At 36.0% G+C, this 22,132-nt stretch overlaps 1 protein-coding gene and 1 pseudogene across 1 annotated transcript in view; one reads left to right on the top strand and one right to left on the bottom strand.

Annotated features, from left to right (window-relative positions):
* Uggt2 (UDP-glucose glycoprotein glucosyltransferase 2) overlaps positions 1–22,132 on the bottom strand; it is a 223,718-nt gene that overhangs the window by 184,505 nt on the left and 17,081 nt on the right. The window lies entirely within an intron of this gene.
* On the top strand, positions 20,811–20,896 carry LOC125616179 (annotated as a pseudogene).

Here is a 22,132-nt window from a genome sequence, read left to right as displayed (position 1 = left end):
AATGTATTCTGCTGACTTATATAACAAATTAGAATAAATTTTTTAAAAAAGAATACAAATGACAGTATATGCTGGTGAGCAGGCAGGGAAAAGGGTATACTCATACATTGTTGGTAGCACTGAAAATTATTGCAAACACTCTGGAAAGTAGTATGGATATTCTTTAAAAAACTAGGAATGGAACTACCATATGACCCAACTATTTCACTTCTTGATATATATCCAAAGGATTTAAAATCATCATATTACAGTGACAGAGCCACATCAATGTTTATAGCAGCACCATTCATATAGCGAAGCTATGGAGCCAAACTAGGTGCCTTTCAACAGATGAATGGATAAAGAAAATGTGGTATATGTATACACAATGGGGTATTACTGAGGTGTAAAGAACAACGACTTTATTTCATTTGCTTGTAAATGGATCGATCTGGAGATTATCATGCTACATTAAATAAGCAAATCCCGAAAAACCAAAGGTTGAAGGTTGAACGTTTGATATGTGGAAGCTAACACATAATACACAACGGAGGGGATAAAAAAGAATAGAAGTTCAGTGGAGTAGACAAAAGGGAATTAAATGAAAGAAGGGGAATAGGAAAAGCAAAGGCAGTGGAACAAATCTGACTTTAACTTTCCTATGTACATATATGAATATGCAATGAATCTTACAATCATGGCATCCATAAGAAATTAATTTTAAAAACCAGAGGGTAAATGGCAAAAAGATCAGTAGAGTAGAGGGATGGAATCAGGAGCAGGGGGAAAGGAGGGGAAGGAGAGGTAGTAGGGACTGAATTAGTACAAGATATTTTTCATGTTTTTATAATTATGTCAAAATGGATTCTACTATCATGTATAACTAAAACAATTAAAAAGGGAAAGAAACAAACCAAGAATAACTCTCAGGGCATGGTGGCCCATGCCTATAATTCCAGAGGCTTGGGATGCTTAGACAGGAGGATTGCAGTTTCGAAGCCAGCCTCAGCAACTTAGGCTGTAAGCAACCTGGTGAGACCCTGCAAAATTTTCTACCCCAGGCTCAATCCTTGGAAGGAAAAAAATCCAATTTTCATTTTTTATTTGAAGATATTAAATATACAACAATGTCCTATTCTTCATTCCACAAATTTGTAAACTTAGGTAGTTTGTTAAACTTCTGCTTGCTAGGCAAGATTATATGAAATCATAATCAAATCAGTAATTTTTTTTTTTAATTTAAGGGTTAGCAAGTTTGATTTTTATAAATTCTCATATTTTAAATAGTTTACAAATTCCTAACAAATGCCTAACTTCAAAGATTTTGTAGTGCATTGTAACATAGTGAATTTAAATATCAAATGAAGGATGTGACATATATAATAATTTTTAAACTAAACATTTTGGACAATATAAGAATGTGAAATTATTTAGCAACTGTTTTTTTCTAAATATTTTTTAGTTGTAGTTGGACACAATACCTTTATTTTATTAATTTACTTATTTATTTTTATGTTATGCTGAGGATTGAACCCAGCACCTCACATGTGCTAGGGAAACACTCTACGCTAAGCCACAACCCCAGCCCCTAGCAACTGTTTTCTATGTTTACATGCATGGTTATATGGTGAAAGTATTTTTTAATGATAGTAGAATACAAATAACATAAAACTTACCATTTTAACTATTTTTAAATGTATAGTTCATTTTAAAATGTTAAGTACACTCACATTGTTTTTCAATCTCTAGAACTTTTCATCTTGCAAATCTGAAACTCTTTACACATTAAATGATGCCCGTTATCCTCTCCTCTGCACAGCCCCTCATTCTACTTTCTGTTTCTGTGAATTCAACTAATCTGGGTACTCCTACAAATAGAATCATACCGTATTTGTCTTTTTTGTGACTGTTTCATTTTAGTGTAATGTTCTAAAGGTTCATCCATGTTGTAGCATATGTCAGAATTGCTTTCCTTTTAAAGGCTGAATAATATTCTATTATATGTATATACCACATTTTGTTTATTCTTCTGTCCATGGACATTTAAATTTCTTCCACATTATAGCCATTATGAGTAACATTGCTATAAGCACAAGTGAACAAGAGCCTACTCTTTGGGGTATCTTCCCTCAGTGTAATTTCTGGATCATATGGTAATTCTGTTTTTAGTTTTTTGAGGAACTTCCATACTGTTTTCCATAGTAGCTCCACCATTTTACATTTATACCAATAATGAGTACACGAGGGTTTGAATTTCTCCATATCTTCAATGTGTTAGTTAGCTTTCTATGGCTGTGACAAAATGCCTGATAAAATCAATTTAAAGAAGTAAAGATTTATTTTGGCTCATGGTGTAAGAGATCTCAGACCATGACCAGCTATTGCTGTCAGGCCTGTGTTGAAGCAGAAATATCATAGTGGAAGGTCATGGTGAAGGAAAGATGCTTACCTTGTGACAGCCAGGAAAGGGGGAAGGTGAAGCGGGGGAGTAGGGAGGGAAAGAAAAGGGATAGTACAAGAGATTGTCCCTAATAGCATGCTCCAAAGACCCACTCCATTCAACTAAGTCCCACCTCCTACCATTTCCATCACCTCCTAATAATGCCATCAGCTACAAATCCATCAAGGAACTAATCCTATGGTGAATTCAGAGTCCTTGTGATCCAATCACTTCTGAAGCGTCTCATTTCTTTTATTCCCCATATTTTTATTGACACATTATAGTTATACATAATGGTGAGATTTGTTGGTACATGAAAAACCCCACTTCTGAACCCCATTGCTGCATCAGGGACCAAGCCTTCAATGCTTGAGCATTTTGGGGACATTTCAGATTTGAATCACAACACTCATCAATACTTACTTTTTATTTATTTTTAATAGTAACCATCCTAATGGGAGTGAAATCATACCACACTGTGGTTTTGACTTGCATCTCCCTAATTGGTCAAAGTAGTTTTGAAATATAGGTTTTAGAACTATTTTTAGAGCTAATTTATTAGCTACTCAAGACAATAATTCCATAACTGTATAGGAAGAAGACAACCTCCTTTGTCCCTCTTCACTCAGTTTAACTATCTCATGTAAAAAGTTGACTTGAGTAGACAGTATTGACACCTTCTAAAGAGTAGCTTAAACTATTAAAAGATGATTTAAAAAAAACCTTTGAGCTGAAAATAAGCAATCTAGGGTTGCTGTGGCAGCTTACAAGTGTTCAATCTTTTGTGTCTTTTTTGTCTGAAATGCATTATCACAGATGACTCTTGGTCTCCAGGCATCATTAATATATTAATATATTCCTGGCAACAGGAGGAGGAAAGAACAAGGACAAAAGACAAAACCTGGCTGCCAACAGAGTTAGCTACATTTAATAAACTTCCCCTGAAGTACCATCAAATGACTGTTTATAAACCATTCTCTACCCTGTGACTACTCCTTGCATGAGAGGTTGGGAAGTATAATTTAAGAGCTAGTGTCCTCCAACAAAATTGGGATTCTGTTACTAAGGAATCAGGGAGTTAAATGTACAGTAGTATCCATGACTGTGTTGGCTAAACCTATGTATTCTTTCCATTCTGAAGTGTCTCATTTTGAGGTAATGAGTTGGCTTGGAAAGTGAAGATGGGGTAAGATTCCAGAAGCCAGAGGACTATTTGTAGGACAGCATCAAGAAAGAATTGTCGGCCATAACTAAATATCTTCTATTCTAAAATAAGTACCATAATGTGGGTTTAATTGGTTGAAGAAAGTAAATGCTAATCACTTTAAAATCAAATTGCAGTGAATTAAATAGTGCCTTTTTTAAAAATAATGCTGTAATTAAAAAGCAATAAAATATCAAAAATTATTGTTAAATTGTTATCTTGAATTTTTATATTTGCAGCTGGAAGTGTTAAAAAATCACTTTGTTGAAAATTAGTTGTATCAAGTATCATGAGCCAAGAAAATGTATGTCAGTCATGTAATTTCGATTCAAAAATTCTCCTCACCCATCAACTGATCTTAATATAATCAAATAACAATTTTTTCACTTCAAAGGCCAAAGTTTGATTATTCTTGGCTAGCTAAAGAAAGACGAAAGATATTCATTCTTCCCATTTGACTTCTCATGTGCTGCTGAGTAAATAAATAGAATAAAGAGAGTAGGATGGGATTCTGGAAAATAAAGAAGCTGAGAGGTAGTTTAAGTACTACTTCAAATGAGGAATTTTTTGTATATTGTGTGTATTGGGTGGGGCAAAGAAATGGAGAAGAGGTGAGAGGTTTTATAATGTTAGCAGACTTGGTAAATCTTTTCATTTTTGTTTCCATCCTCCTTTGGGGATATATATCTTTGTTCTCTCTCCTCATTTCATCTTCTGCTGTTATTCTGATATCATCCAATTTTGATATAGTGTGAATGCATTTCAGAAACTAGAGTGCTATTTGGAAGAGTTGTGTTATCTATTCAAAGATCACTTTTCCTCCACATTGCAGCTACACCTGGAGAAAAGTGGTCCTGGAGCATGACCTAAGAGATCACAGGTTATTCTGCCTCTCAACAGACACAACAGAATTCTGTTTTATACATGCTTGTCTTCGATACTCTGATCCCTGCCAGTCAGGCTTCTCTGCACATATCAGCACCTTTAGCTCAGCTGTCCTGCTTCTTCCTCCAAGCCCCCATCACCCTCTAAACTTGCCTTTTTGTCTCATCCCCCAGAAACTTTTCATTTTGAATCACTTGGCATCCATAACATCTGAGACTTCTAAGGGGAGATGTCTTCTCACAATATCCCAGAGGTGGAGAGGCAGTGGGCAAAGAGGAATCAGAGTCTGCATTTTGACTAAACAGAGAACAAAATGTCCTGAGAGTTGGCTACTGGGGGACTGGATTCAGGACTATTTTAGTGCATTACTTTAACATTTTAACATATATGACTGTAGGGCTGGGGATGTGGCTCAATCGGTAGCGCGCTTGCCTGGCATGCGTGCGGCCTGGGTTCGATTCTCAGCACCACATACAAAGATGTTGTGTTCGCGGAAAACTAAAAAAAAAATAAATAAATATTTAAAAATTCAAAAAAATATATTAAAAAAAAACATATATGACTGTAATGAAATTAAAATGGTCAATGCAGGTACTTCATGGATACATAAGAATTAATTAGAGAACTAATACAAAACCAGAGAAAATAAATTCCTAGAACAATCATATCAATTTAGATGAATTTCATTTTTAAGTTTACTGTAATGTATCACAAGTAGTAGAGACAAAATTGCATTAAACAAATTAATTTTATAAATGCTTTATGCATGCCTAGTGCATGTAGGCACTAAAAATTGCAAATATATAATTTACTATATTATCACATTCTGTATCTATCATATGACATCATAATTTCTATTTTTATGACAACTACTAATAATCGATGTTTTTATAAGTTAATTAATTAATAGGAGATTCATAAGATTATCTTTGTTTCATATTATTAGATCTTTAATGTCCATGTAGCAGAGTTCTCTGTTCATAAATTTCCCAAACTGATGGGAACACTGGTGTGGATTTTGTATTAAATCCTGCTGAGAATGATAAGTCATTTCTTCACTTAAAATTTATGTTCTAAATTCCTATAATTCAAAATGTCAGAATAACTTCTGCTGTTGATTCAGAAGGTATCTCTTTGCCTACCACTTTCTCTGCTGTTTTGTCTGGATTTATATTTAAGTATTTGGCTTTCATTTTTATCTCTAATTCAGCCAGGCTGGTAGAGTTGAATAGTAATACCAGCTGGCATAGAGTTGAATCTGTATCAGCATACTGATGTTCCTGCATCAGCGTATTGATGTTAGTGACACCAAAATGTTTCCCTGTCTTACTAAACTGCCTCACATAGGCATTAAACAAGTATAGTGACAAAAGAGAGCTGACAGTAATCAGCCCAGAGTGGATGAACAGTTGCCCACTGGAAGAGAAAAATGTTACACAGTGAGTTTGTGTATTATCACAGTGACATGAAACAAGTCAATAGACCCCAACTATCAATAATAAATAAGAATGAGTATGTGACTTTCTGCTGCTGGTTGATGATTAACTGTTGAGAACAGAACAGGTTTTGGTTCTAAACATAATTAAAAACAAAACTCACCATGATGAAGATGCTTAGAAAAATTTGCTGCTCAATCCTGATATGAAGAATAACTGGCTAATCAATTTTTAAAATTTAATTAACTTTTAGTTCAATAAAAAACATATACAGAAAAGTGCCCACATTGTATTTGTACAGAGCAATAAATTTTTCACAACTTTCATGCATGTAGCCTCTACACAGATCAACAAATAGTGCATATTGGCAGAACCTCTTTTGCCTACTAACAGTCATTACCATACCTCTCTTGGCAAAGCTAACCACTAACTGAGTTCTTACCAAATAAATTAACTTTATCTTTTTTAAAATTTAATTTTTTAAAAAATTTGTAGTTGTAGATGTTCAGAATGCCTTTATTTCATCTGTTTATTTTTATGTGGTGCTAAGGATCAAACCCAGTGCCTCACACATGCTAGGCAAGCACTCTGCCACTAAACTACAACTCCAGCTCTTCTTTATTTTTTTTTGAAGCCATAATTCTGTGCTATTTTTGAGAATGGCTGAAAGTAGGAATGTATTACCATACACATGTGATAAGGAAGATAATTATGCAGCAATACAAAGAACAAACTTGATACCCAATGAACAGGTAAGAGATGATAAAAATAGTGTAGGTGAGAGAGAGTGGCAGTAGGTCTGGGAAAGAGGGAACAAACTTGTTTGTGTGGAGGATGAGGGACTTGGATTGCCTTACAGATCTCTTATTTTGCCAACTGGATGGATATGTTTTCATCATCAAGTGGATAGCACATATTTTAGGGGGAAAGAGATGAGTTCAGTGTTGGATACATTCACTTTAAGATGCAACGTGGCAAGGAGAAGGGTAAAATGCGAGATATTAGGAAGTCAGAGTACAAAATCTTTGTTGACTCTCTAGCTGGGGGAGGGGAATAAAGGTATGAGTGAAGGTCCTCAGGACTCTGGCTTGGGAAAGTTGGTGACTATTGTAGCCATTCACTGAGCTAAGGAAACTGATGAATTTTGGATATACTGAGTTTGAGGCACTTGTGAAGAATCCACATAGAGAAGATTATGGATAGCTAGATAGATGAGTCTGAGATCAAAACATGTATTTTGTTGAGAGGATAAAATAAGATATTTAAAAGCACTTGGAAATGTATAAAGTGTTCCACAGATTATCAGCTATTCTTTTTGTTGGCACAGTTTAAAAAGGCCGTGATAGTGATATCCAATGAGTCCGTGATTAATTGCTGGAAGAGAAACAGCATTTGTGGTTTTGTGGAGGTAAAAGAAGACATCAGCATTTTGTCGCTGATGACAATGGCAGCATGCCAGTCTCAGAAATCATTTCAGCCCGTATTCATCAGAAATTAGTCACCTAAGTTTTAACTGTGAGGCAATTCATTTCTGTAAGAAAGGAAAGTTAATTTATTCTTTAAAACTGGTTACTATCAATCATGGTACAAAAAAGCACTTTTAGTTGGATAAGTAATTGGTAGGTATTGAGGTATGGAATTCAGGGCAAGGTAGGAGGGAAGGGAAACAAACTTGAAGACAAATGATAAACTGGACAAGAGAGATCACTGATTCAATCAACCAGTCAGAATACATATTCACCAGGAATTGTGCTGGGTATTGGGATACCAAGGATACGTATATATCTTATTTCAGAGTCCTTATAACGAAGAATTGAAGGATAAGTTGTAAATTATCAGGCAGGAAAGAATGGAAGTGGGGGTGGTAAGAGAAGGAAAGATAATAGATGTGGGGGAAATGATATCAGAATCTTAGTTCGAAACCCTGATGGTAATACTTGATTCAGTCATGAATAGATGCTAAATCCATTAGATAAAATGTTTTTGGAGGAATGTGATATTTGAACAGTACCAAAGGATCACCCCATAGGCTTCTTAATTATAAAAGGATAATTGTGTTTTTATTTTATATTTTATTTTTTAATATTTGTTTTTTTGGGTGTAGATGAACACAACACAATGCCTTTATTTTTATGTGGTGCTGAGGATCGAACCCATGCTAGGCGAGCGCTCTACCGCTGAGCCGCAATCCCAGCCCCGATAATTGTGTTTTTACAGTAGAGTGATCTGGTAGACATTCCCTTGACTAAGTGATCAAATTTAGCACCACACAAAGTGAGGCAATGTGATGCTGTCATGTGCCTTCTGACGAAACATAATCAGATGTACACACATTGCTTATGAAGTATTTTTGGCCAGAATGTTAAACCTGAATCTCTTCAAAACTGAAAATTCGACTTCCAGTTTAAGGAAATATAGGGAAGAGAGGAAGAAGTTATATAACATGAAAACCATTCAAACACAATTTTTAATTTTTATTGTAGATTATGGGGTGCATTCTACAATAAAATAGCCTTGACCTTCTGTAGATTAATGGCTTAGGGGGAAATAATGGTAGGGCTGTTCTAGGTTAAAAGAGATTTGAGAGATATAATCACAAAATGCAATATGTGAACTTTGAGAATCTTTATTTGAAAAACAAAATACCTAGTAAGGACATTTTGGAGGAAATTTGAATATAAACTAGATATTTAGTTGTAGAATTATTCATTTATTTTGCTGTAACAAAGAGTATTATGGTTATGTAGAAGACACTATGTTTAGAAGATATATGAAGTTCCAAACAGTCTATGATACACTTTCAAATGACTCAACAAAAATGTTATACAAAATGTATATAATTTGGAAATGTTTAAGTTGTTGGAATTAAGTGGATATTTTAAGGGAATTTATTGTATTATTCTTCCAAGGGTTTTTAAATAACAGAAAATTTTCAAAATAAAATGTTAAAAAGCTAGAAGAGAGCTTAAAATTGTATTTAATCTTAAAAAGCATTTTGGTACCACTTCTGTCTCATAATGTTTACAAAGGAAACAAAACTCCTACCATAGCAAAATTATACTTGCACAATTTAATTTTCCTGCTTAGGCATACTTAATTTTCTTTATATATTATAAGCACACCATAACATAATGACTGAATATGAGGGTTTTAGAGTAAGTTCTCTTGTCTTAGTTTTTAAATTCTATAAGCAGGAACTTTGTTCTGTTCACTACTGCATCCATGGAGCCTAGAACACCACCTTGTCCATAGAGAGTGTGCAAATAATATTCTTTGGTTTGAATGAGTCTGTTGAATAGGAAAAACAATAGCCCTTACCTCAAGCACATAGCCCTCTGCAAATCTCACATCATTTATGTTAAATAGCATCATTCTCATTTTTTCTGCCCCAATGGTGGCTCTAAACTTTCTATATAGGATGCACAGAGGGATAATGATCTGGTTGGAAGAAGAACTAGGAAACTGATGATGCGTGTACATAGTAGGTGCTGTTTGTATTTAGCTATTAGTTGGACAATATTTAGCAATGCTATCATACTACCCTGTCAAATTTTCCACGTTATGGATTACTCTAGATTAAGGAATAATAGGGAGTCACCTCCACTATGTGCTGCAAGGACTTAACTCACGTAACACTTACTGAACTCCTGCTGCAAGTCCTAAGCAAGCTCCTTGGGATTCAATGATAAATCAACCAAGCAACCAACCTACCCAAACCAAATAAATAACAAAAGCAAAAATCCCCAACTTGAAGGGGCACAGACCAGTTGGAGTGAAAGATAAAAGCCATGATGAAAGTATGTAACTGAGCCGAGCACGGTGGCACATGCCTGTAATCCCAGTGATTTGGGAGGCTGAAGCAGGAGGATCATGATTTCAAAGCCAGTCTCAGCAATGGTGACATGCTTAGCAACTCATTAAGACCCTGTCTCTAAATAAAATACAGAATAGGGCTGGGGATGTGGCTCAGTGGTTGAGTTGAGTGCCCTTGAGTTCAATTCCCTGTACCAAAAAAAAAAAAAGAAAGAAAGAAAGTCACATAACTGATGATACAAATGTGCTTGCAGAGCCACTGTGCAAGGACCCTCCTAACAAATGTTAGGAAGCCAAGAGAACTGCTGATGCAGGCCTAGAGGGAAGCTACCAGATTGTCGAGGACATGCATTCACATGTCCAGTAAAACAAGAAGCACCTTTTTCAAACCCTGGGCTTTGTGATTGTCTTAGTAAGGGCTTTACAGAGAAATAGAACCGGTAGGATTTATACACATAAAAAAGAAGAGAATTATTATATAGGAATTGACTCACAGACTCACATAGTTATCAAGGACGAGAAGTCCTGTGATCTGCACATGTGCTAGCTAGAGAGCCAAGAAAGCTGAGGGTATGCCTTGAAGCAAAGCCAAAGGCTTGAGAACGTAACTGTCCGCTGGTGCAAGTCTTTCCAAATGGCCAAGTAGCAGAGGAACTCCAATGGTCAAGGGCAGAAGAAGGTGGATATACCAGCTCAAGAAGAGATCAAATTTTTAGCCTTCCTCTGCCTTTTTGTTCTAGCCAGGTAGGCCCTCAATAGACTGGATGATATTTACCCACGGGTGAAGGTAGATCTTATATGCTCAATCTGCTGATTCAGATGCCATTTTCTTCCAGAAACACACTCATAGGAACATCTAGAAATGTTTCACTAGCTATTTGGGCATTCTTTCACTCAGTCAAGCTGACATATAAAGTTAGTTAACCTTCACAGTGATTTTGGAAGGCACTGCCTCTAGTCTTAAACAGCCCTTCTTCCCATGCTGCCCCAGGGCTTCCTGTGTCCAACTGAGGCTTGCTTCCTGATTATGAATACATACTCTTGATGCCTGCTTGCTGACCCTGACATCAGATCTTTCTGGATCCCTAGACCTGGGCCAATGTTGGTGTATATTACTATGACGAGGTGGTCTTAAGACCCACCAAGAGTTGCCTTATATTGTTTGGACTCAAACCTGTGTCCAATGTGCTACTGTAGAATGTTTAACCTATCACCATCTCTCTTAACAGACGCTCTCAGACTTTCTGTCCTTATTGTAGGAGACAGTTCTTTTCTTAACTTTCTGTAGATGGCTCTCTCATGCCGTGTATAAATGGAGCTTACACGAGACTCAAGCAAAAACAATGGTAACATCACTCTGTTTGCTGCTGCTTAATGCACCACTGCAATTTCTGGAAGCAGAATTTCCAGAGTCTAGGGAAGACACATTGCCTAAGTTTTAGTATTATATTCAGATTTAACCAGATTAGGATTGAGGCTCCTACCCCTATTAAAATTAAATCCTCATGTATTTCAAATGCAGTAACATAAAACCCCCAAACTCATTAATACATTAAAAATCAAACATTATCAGACAATCAAAACATTTGATTGGGAAATCAAATATGCTTTGAGAAATACAATAAATCACACTCTGATTATTGCTTTCAAACTGGTAAACTAAAGAATATTATAAACTAAATACTTTCTTCTTAAAAACCTTGAGTCTGTATGACAGCATATTGTTTTCATGACTTTAAACAGAGCATTTAATACATAGGCATTTACTCATTGAGCCCATGTAATCACTTATATTTAGCATAACTGGTGAAAATTACTTTTCAGTAATGCAAATGAACATCATATCTTTTCCAATAATCGGAATATATAACATTTTCAGCTTAGGTGGGGTCATAATTATAAAACATTGAAGAAACAGCTTTAAAATCAATGTAAAACATAAAAGGCACACATGAATGGGTATGTATGAAAAAATGCAGCCACAAACTATCTCACATAATTAAAATAGATTCATTACTTTTGGCTTTGATTTTTTTCCTTCCTTTTATTAAATCATTATGGGGATCCCTTGAGTTCAATTATAATTACACACATACATATTATCACATTTCATATATATATATTACATATATAGTTTTTAAAGCTGAACTAATGGAATAATATATATGCAGATTTAAATGTGTAAAATTCAGGCAATTAAAGTTATGATTCCCTAAGCAACATTAATACACAATTATGAATCACTGCGTTATATGTTAAATTTACATTACAATATATCTCTGGCAACATGAACTTATGGTATGTGTCTGAATTGTTCAAATTTCACAACATATATTCTTAGTTATTAGGCATAGATTTATATGTTTAATAATTTTATTCTGTATTCAAGGACTTTGTATAGTGGGCAGGCTGATCTTTCCCTGCATAGGGTCCCCATATAAGCAAAGTAGTCCTAAATGATTGCATGAGTGTAAGTGGCTACAGTATCTCATGATATTCTTTTCTTGGTCATAGCAAGATAAGGGGTAGGTGGGCACCCTGCCCAAATTTCCCCAGTGTACAGACTTGTCAAGGGCCTATATGGTGATTAGTGTTGAGAGCTTTGTACAAGGGAAGAGTTGGTAACTCAAAATAATCATATGCAGGGATTATGAATGTGAGATTCAGAGAAAGCTGAGAATTTGATACATGGAACAGAATTTTTTAAAAGATGAAAATAAAGATGCTGCAGCATGTTAATAGGGGGTCATTGCAAGAGGGATCCATAAAAATCTTGTTTTCTGAGGTAGTAGCTAGGAAAACAAGTTACCAGGGCTGGTGTCAAACACTGTTTGGGTCAGTCCCTGTTATGGGTGAACTTATATTCCCCCCAAAGATGAATTGAAACCTTAACCTGTGGTACCTATGATGGTGACCTTATTTGGAAATAAGGTCTTTGCAGAAGTTATCAAGTTAAAGTGACATCATTAGGATAGGCCTTTATCTAACAAGATTAGTATCTTTAAATGAAGGGGGAAGACACAGACCCACCAGAGAAAAACATATGGTGCTGGAGACAGAGATGGTAATGCCCTAGCTGCAAACTGAGGAACACTAAAAATTTCCAGCAAATGGCCAGTTATAAGGATGAGGCAGGGTTATTCTTTACAGGTTTCAGGAGGGAGCATGGCTCTGTTGACATCTTGATTTCTGATGTCCTGCCTTCAGAACCATGAGACAAATTTCAATCATCTTAAAAAAACAGTTTGTGCTACTTAGTTAAGTACACTCAGAAACAAATAGCATTTCTGTGAGTCAGCTCTGCCCCAGTATTCTCTTGTGAGGATTGGTTGTCTGATTTTTCCTGGATTCCCACATGGCTGACCTTCAAATTCTCCTTATTTCCGGGTAACATGGAATGAACTAACTCTATGTTCCCTGCAACCCAAATATTAGTATAAGTTGGAAGCCAGAGTAGGGCTGTACAAACAAGAATCTCACAGAAAATGAAGGACATGGGGAACTGGTCACAGTGAAGAGGTGGTGGAAGAGGCATGAGAGTTCCCTCCATATCTGGGAGAAATGCTGATAGCCTGCATTTTGTAGTGATGGGAAAATTAACTAAGCCGCAGCCTGTTGTCTCTACAGACTTAGTATGTCCACCTAAAGCGAGTCTGAGGATTTTTGTAACTCTAAAGACTAGTTCTATATGGCCTATAGAAGTGAAGAATCAGCTGAATTCCTGATTAGCCCTTATCTCTATGTAAAAATTTAGGGTGTACTCATCAGAGTTTGGAATTTTAATAACGAGATCTTAGAAGTAGAAAAGGTCACACCAATTTTATATTATGTACATTTTGCCAAAATTAAAAATAATTAAAAATTAATAAAAACACTCAGCTTATTATGAGTTGGCAAAAAAGTTAATTATTTGAAATACAAAAGGTTATATCATGGGATTTATGTGTGAGTATTTAAGGTTGAATCTGAAAAAAAGATCTCTGCTAAAGGCCTCGTATTTTACACGGGACATAATATGTTGGACCAGTGAAGAACTTGTCCCTACAGAGGTTTTCTTATTTCAATATGAATGTTTTGCTGAAATGGTCCACTAGGGAATGGGACAAAAATTTAGGATAATCTAATCTTTATGATCCTTATAGAATGGCTCAAATACAGAGTCATGTCTTACTGAATCCAATACTTTGGAAATATGCATGATATCAATGAGGGAAATTAAATCATAAAAGATGTAAGAGGAAAATGATCAGTACTTTTTGGCTTTTCACAACTTTGCCCAAAAGAATGTACAGAATTCAACTCTACAGTATTTATGTCAAATATGGGGTCAAGCTCTAGCAAAATCTAACTTTTCTGGCCTCTGTATTCTTCGCTCCAGTCCTATTCTTTTGATGGAGGACTCAGTACAAAAGAAACCTCCAGTATTGTCACATTCTTTGCCCTTTTCACTGAATGATTAAGTACAATTGAATATTTGAACTAAGTTTGTTGTTGAATGAGGAAATGGGAAGATGAAGGGTCTTCTAGCTTTCTTTTGGCAGAGTAAAAGTAATACCCTCTTTTGCCCCCACACCAAACAAACAAATAAGTAAGCAAAAGCAAACACATAAAAATCTCCTGTTTCTTTGACCATCATCCCACATTCTATAGAGATTAATCCCACGTTTTTCACTCTGTACCAAGAAAATGCAAATATTTGGAACATGTTCACTGACCAAGGATAGATAAGACAGGGGAAGAGAGGGCATATTTTTCATAGGTCAGTTTTATTCCTTTCAACCTCACTGTTACATAGGGAGGAGACTATCCATTAGAATATCCATTCTAAAGGAGCAAAAAATGTTTATTCACTCTGCTAGTGGCAGGAACTGGTTCTTTGTTTGCTTGTTTGTTTTTAGGTACTGAAGATTGAACCCAGGGGGGTTTAAATACTAAGCCACAACTCTAAGCCTTTTTGTTTTGAGATAGGGTCTCCATAGATAAGTTGATTAGGCCTCACCAATTTGCTGAGGCTGGTCACAAAGTTGCAATCCTACTGCTTCAGCCTCCTGAGTTACTGGATTGCAGGTGAGCATCATTGTGCCCAGCCTAGGGACTGTTTCTAATTCGAAACAAGGTGCTTTTTCTAGTACATGATCCAGTATTTCACTCTAAAAGAACATTTATTCATAGGATAAGTGATTTTTTTGCCCAACGATTTCCATAAAGATCCTGTTGTCTTCAGATCTTGCAACACTAAGAACTCTTTTCTCCATATGAATCATAAAAGTGATAGCAGTCTGCTAATTGGTGATTCCCAGATTTCCTAGGTACATTTGATATTCTTAATAAGTGAGCTTCTGCCAATGAATGCCTTTTTTTTAGAAACAGCAATAGGATGAGGAATATTTTTAAGCAATGCTGATAACCAATAATGATAAGGTTTCCATTGAAGCTGTCTATAATTTGATGTGATGTAAAGCACTTTCTTTGAATTTGGAAAATCCACATTTCCAAATGAAAGTGAAGATTCTTTAGAAAGCTGATCTTAGGAAAAAAGGAATAGACCACTATATAATGCAAACTTTGCTATTTTAATTTTACTATTTCTCATTTCTCTTTTGCTTATTAATCAAAAGCTATTATGTTTCTTGGCTTGGAGGAGATGATGCTAACAAAATGTACTGTAATTGTTTAGAAGTGATTTTCTCCAGAGATCCAGGCAGCTTAAGTAGTTGAGTTTCCTATTACTTTCAGCCCCCTGGGTTTTACATTAGTTCTGCACTGACTTTCTTTCTTGTGTATTTGTAAAAGTAAACGATTAAGTAGGAGAGGCTCCGGGGACTGTTCTTGGCAGTAGCAGGTTGTGCTTAACTACCTTCTACTTGCATACACCTGATGCTCTTGGTTATTAACAGAGTCTGTAGGAATCAATGACTACAATATCTCTTTGCTTAATAGGTGTGTGCAAAGGAAAAAAAGATGTAATAACATTTATCTGCAGGTGCATCCTATGGTCTTAATCCAAGAAACAGAATTTTGTAGAGTTGTTGACAGCTGTTTTACTTGTTCTATGTTTTCACTGCACAGGTTGAGTCATGAATATTCAAAACATAGTCTGCCTCACTATGCTGCCCATGGGAAAAATCAACAAGAAGCGATGGTAGAAAGTAATGGAGAGCAAAGGCTATTGGAAATGGAGTGGTAGCGATACAGCGATAAAAAACACAAAATGATGGTAGAGATAATTAGTGGAGGATTTTAAAAAGTAAAGACCTGATACAAGTGTTGAAGTCAGGATATAAATGAATGTGGTTTGATACTTTCAGGATCCTAATGACCTCTAATTCCCCTATATTGTCTCGATGTGCTGGCTGGTGTGGCCGAGGTTAAAGTAAGTTTTGTGACTGGTTCAGAGAAAAATGAAAGTATATATTTTTGTATCTTTCCTCTAGAATGTTTCTAGGGAAGGAGTTTCCTTTTCCCCTCCCCTTTCCTTTCTTTTCTTTTCCTTCTCCACTTCCTCCTTATCTTCCTTCTCTTTTCCTGAAGCTACTAGGGCTTTGGGGGAGAAAAGTAAAGAAACTGAAAGCCAGCTGGCTCTTCATGGTAGAAAAAGGAAGGAGAAATTCAGAAGGAAAAGGTTGGTAGAGAGTTAGGTGGTTAGAGAGGCAGTACCAGTAGGGGATGGGTCAGGGAAGTGAATGGTAAGTTCAGGTTGTGGGGAGGTTCTGCAAAGCAATGGAGAGAAATGGTACTTAGGACTTCTGGAAGAAAAGAGATGTGTAAGGATTTTGAGGAAATGTTGTGTGAGATTGTGTTACTCAGCTTTTCATTGCCATCAGCAAAATACCTGACACAGATGACTTGGAAGAGGGAAGATTTATTTTGGCTCATAGTTTCAGTCCATAGTCAGCTACTTCCATTGCTTCAGATCTGAGCTGAGGCAGAACACCATGGTGGAAGGACATGGTGGAACAAGCTGCTCAGGTCATGGCAGCTGGGAAGGAGGGAGAGAGAGTTCCAGGGACAAGATATTGTCTCCAATGGCATGCTTCCAGTGATTGACTTCCTCCAACCATGCCCCACCTGCCTGCAGTTTCTACCACCTTCCAGAAGTCTATTGAGCTATCAATGGATTAATCCATTGATAAGGTCAGAGTCCTCACGATCCAATCACTTCCCAAAAGCCACCCTTCTGAACATTGTTGCACTAGGGACCAAGCCTTCAACACATGAGCTCTTTGCGGGGACATTCTAAATTCAAACTATAACAGAGATGCATGATGTCAATCCCTTATCTATAATTTCAATCAAACTATAACACAGATTGTTTCTGTTTGTGTCTGCTTTTTTTTTATCTTTCCAAAATTGGATTTTTAATTTTTATTTTTTTTAGTCATACATGACAGCAGAATGTATTTTGACATATAATACATACATGGAATGTACATACATCAATCATATTGTCTATTCTATTCTGCTGCCCTTCCTATCCCCCCTACTCCTCCCCTCCTCTCCCATCCTTTCTCTCTATCCAATTTAATGTGACACACTTTTTTTTTCTTTTCCTCATTACAACATCATATAAGTATTCTGTATAACAATGAGGTTCTCCTTCCATCTTCCGTGCAACTCCCCTTCTCCCTCCCACCTCTCTTCCCTATTTAGTGGTAGTCTTCTTCTCATGCGCTTCCTCCCTATCCCATTTTGAGTCACCCCCCTTATATCAGAGAAGACATTCGGCATTTGTTTTTTAGGGATTGGCCAACTTCACTTAGCATAATCTGCTCTAATGCCATCCATTTGCCTGCAAATGCCATGATCTTGTTATTTTTTAGTGCTGAGTAATATTACGTTGTGTATAAATGCCACATTTTTAATCCATTCATCTATTGAAGGGCATCGTTCCATATTCTAGCTATTGTGAATTGTGCTGCTATAAACATTGATGTGGCTGTGTCCCTGTAGTATGCTCTTTTTAGGTCTTTTGGGTCCGAGAAGGGGAATAGCTAGGTCAAATGGTGGTTCCATTCCCAGTTTTCCAAGAAATCTCCATACTGCTTTCCAAATTGGCTGCACCAATTTGCAGTCCCACCAGCAATGTATGAGTGTACCTTCCCCCCCCCCATCCTCGCCAGCACTTATTGTTGTTTGACTTCGTTATGGCTGCCATTCTTATTGGAGTGAGATGGTATCTTAGAGTGGTTTTAATTTGCATTTCTCTGACTGCTAGAGATGGTGAGCATTTTTTCATGTATTTGTTGATTGATTGTATATCCTTTTCTGAGAAGTTTCTATTCAAGTCCTTGGCCCATTTGTTGATTGGGTTATTTACTTTTTTGTTGTTTAACTTTTGAGTTCTTTGTATACTCTAGAGATTAGAGCTCTATCTGATGTTTGAGTGGTAAAAATTTGTTCCCAGGATGTAGGCTCCCTATTCACCTCACATATTATTTCTCTTGCTGAGAAAAAACTTTTTAATTTGAATTCATCCCATTTGTTGATTCTTGGTTTTAACTCTTGTGCTATAGGTGTCTTATTAAGAAATTTGGGGCCTGCCCCCACGTGATGAAGATTAGGGCCAACTTTATCTTCTATTAGATGCAGAGTCTCTGGTCTGATTCCTAGCTCCTTGATCCATTTTGAGTTGAGTTTTGTGCATGGTGAGAGAAAGGGATTCAATTTCATTTTGTTGCATATGGATTTCCAGTTCTCCCAGCACCATTTGTTGAAGATGGTATCCTTTCTCCATTGCATGGTTTTAGCACCTTTGTGGGTAGTTGTAATTTTGTGGATTTGTCTCTGTGTCCTCTATTCTGTACCATTGGTCTACCAGCCTGTTTTGGTGCCAGTACCATGCTGGTTTTGTTACTATTGCTCTATAGTATTGTTTAAAATCTGGTATCTCGATACCATCAATTTCACTCTTCCTGCTTAGAATTACTTTAGCTATTCTGGGTCTCTTGTTTTTCCAGATGAATTTCATGATTGCTTTTTCTATTTCTGCAAGGAATGTCATTGGGATTTTGATGGGAATTGCATTGAATCTGTAAAGTGCTTTTGGTAATATGGCCATCTTAATAATATTAATTCTACCAATCCATGAGCAAGGTAAATCCTTCCATCTTCTAAGGTCTTCTTCTATTTCTTTCTTCAGGGTTCTGTAGTTTTCATTGTATAGCTCTTTTACCTCTTTTGTTAAGTTGATTCTCAGGTTTTTTTTTTTTTTGAGGATATTGTGAATGGAGTAGTTGTCCTCATTTCCATTTCAGAGAATTTGTTACTGATATACAGGAATGCCTTTGATTTATTAGTATTAATTTTATATCCTGCCACTTTGCTGAATTCATTTACTAGTTCTAGAAGTTTCTTGGTTGAATTTTTTGGGTCTGCTAGGTATAGGATCATGTCATCAGCAAATAGTGCTAATTTAAGTTCTTCTTTTCCTATATTTATGCCTTTAATTTCTTTCGTCTGTCTAATTGCTCTGGCTAGTGTTTCAGGAACTATGTTGAATAGAAGTGGTGAGAGAGGGCATCCCTGTCTTGTTCCAGATTTTAAGGGGAATGCCTTCAATTTTTCTCCATTTAGAATGATGCTTGCCTGAGGCTTAGCATATATAGCTTTTACCATTTTGAGGTAATTTCCTGTTATCCCTAATTTTTCTAGAGTTTTGAACATAAAGGGATGCTGTATTTTTCGAATGCTTTTTCAGCATCTATTGAGATGATCATATGGTTCTTATCTTTAAGTCTATTGATGTGGTGAATTACATTTATTGATTTCCTTATATTGAACCAGCCTTGCATCCCAGGGATGAATCCCACTTGGTCATTGTGCACGATCTTTTTGTTATGTTTTTGTATCCGATTTGCCAGAATTTTATTGAGGATTTTTGCATCTAAATTCATTAGGGATATTGGTCTAAAGTTTTCTTTCTTTGAAGTGTCTTTATCTGGTTTAGGAATCAGAGTGATGTTGGCCTCATGGAATGAATTTGGAAGTACTCCCTCTTTTTCTATCTCCTGAAATAGATTGTAGAGAATTGGTATTAGTTCTTCTTTAAAGTTCTTATAAAACTCTGCTGTATATCTGTCCGGTCCTGGGCTTTTCTTGGTTGGTAATCTTTTGATGGCTTCTTCTATTTCCTCACTTGATATTGGTCTGTGTAGGTTGTTTATATCATCCTGACTCAATCTGGGTAGCTCATAGGCCTTAAGGAATTTATCGATGCCTTCATTATCCTCTATTTTATTATCTATAATTTCAATCAAACTATTGAATAACACAGATTGTTTCTGTTTGTGTCTGCTTTTAAATAATGCCCAAGCACATGTGGTTGGCCATTATTTAAAGGCCGAACTGATCTAGAGACAACCAAAGGAGAGAGACAGATTGGAAAAAAAATATTTAAAAATGATATCACTTTCTTTATTGCCCTCTAAATTATTCACTAGGGTACAATGAACTTCTTTTTTGCCCTTTCTTAACTTTATACCTTGGCATTCTCTCTGTTTTAACATCTTATATCACTTCCATTCTACCTGACTCTCAAAATCTTATTCATCTTCCAAAGCTTAAACACCACCTTTCCCTTAAGGTCATCTCTGACTCCTGGTTGGAAACTTCTTTCTTTTTAATTCCTATTCCTATACTTTGTCACTCTTTCAAGTCCCTCCTCACCCACTGCCTTGTATTACTGGCACATGGGTGGTTTCTCTCCATAGTGAGTATATGAGCCCTTAGGCAGGGATCCTATTCTATTCATCCTGTGTCCCACTCAGATGCTGATCAGTGCCTCACACATAGCAGATGGTCAGTAAATATCTATGCAAAATCAAAGGTAGTTTTTTACGTGCATCTTCTAATTCATGTGTGGTTTTATTTTAAAGCTCCTTTGTAGGTAAAATTTTCTTCCCATAGTACAATCTTGAAGGGTAAACTTGATAATGACACATTTCAACAGTTAAGATAGTTCTAAAACAACCAAGATAGGAAAGTAATTCAGAACTCTTTTGGGGAATACTTTTTTTTTAAAGTTCAATAGCTATATTACAATAGGATCTCATCAATCGATTCTCGGCCTTTTGGCTAAGATCAAGTGTAGTACAATAGGATCTCATCCATTTGTGAAATGTATTTATAAAATAAAGCTGTGTGTAAGAGTGAAAAACAGAAAAAAATGATATTCTAAAGATTTTTATATGAATGAAAAGGTGGCCATGCTGTTATCTATTTCTTAAATAAAAAAAATGTCAAGTGCAAACTATTCAAGAAGTAGGAAATAAATGAAACCCAAGGTGGTAATTAGAGGTAGTTTACATACCTCCTTTTCAGAGAGAATGGATATTTATGGTCATACATATCTCTCAGCTTTCATATTGTCCCTGTGTCCTCTGGCAAAAAGAAAAAAAAAAGAGACATTTAGATTTGAGACATTGCTTGGAAGAAATAATTAGATCTCAACGAAAATGAATGAACAATTGCTACATATACCCTCATAGATTAATCTCAAAAACACATGGATTAGTGAAAAGGCAAGTTGTAGAAGAACATACACAGAATAAATTGCCTTCAACTTGTGTAAAGTTAAAAAGTAGATAAAGGAAAACAATACATTGGTGAAAGATATGTTATAGTATTAAAACTATAAAGAAAATAGAATGTTAACACCAAGTTCAAGAGGTGAACTCTGCAACTCTTAGGGATATAAAGGAAGGGACAGAAGGAAAGGAAAGTTAAGAAGGAACTAAGAGGGTACATAAAGAACTCCAAAGGCACAGATAATATTTTATTTCTTTAACTGGGTGTTGGATTTTTAACATTATACTTATGTGTTATATACACTTTTGCATATATGATATAATTAATATTGAACAATGAGGATGTACTGTGACTTTACAGCCTCCGTATAAAACTGTCATTTAGATAGTTGTGTGGCAGGGAGTTGTGTCAAAGGTAACACAAAGTTACAAGATAAACACACCTCTCTGGGGTAGCATTTTAAATCTGCATTGTGAGCAAAACATCTAAAAATTAAAGCATATTGTAATATTATACGGAAACAAAACAGAGGATCAACATGAAGTTTTAAGATAAAATACAAATCTTACCAAGAAAGTTGCTATTTGCAGTGAACAATTTTAAGCTTGACCCCACTTGAGGGTGCTCATTCATTGTCTTTTACAGTAATGTGTGGTTCAGGGAAAGAGTTTGGGAAACTCCAAGGAGTGGAGGAAAGAGGTTTAGGCAGAGCTACTGTGGAGAGTGAAATCCTGCTTGGTCTCAGAACACAGCAAAGGGGTATTTATAAAAATAACCTTGTAGTATATGGTAGCATATAAATATGTTTCCTTTTGGCTGGTTTTTTTTTTTTTTTTTTTTTTTTTTTTT

This window comes from Marmota marmota, unplaced genomic scaffold (genome assembly GCF_001458135.2).
Source record: "Marmota marmota marmota unplaced genomic scaffold, marMar, whole genome shotgun sequence".
Lineage (NCBI taxonomy): Eukaryota > Metazoa > Chordata > Mammalia > Rodentia > Sciuridae > Marmota > Marmota marmota.
This window is presented reverse-complemented; position numbering and strand designations above follow the sequence as displayed.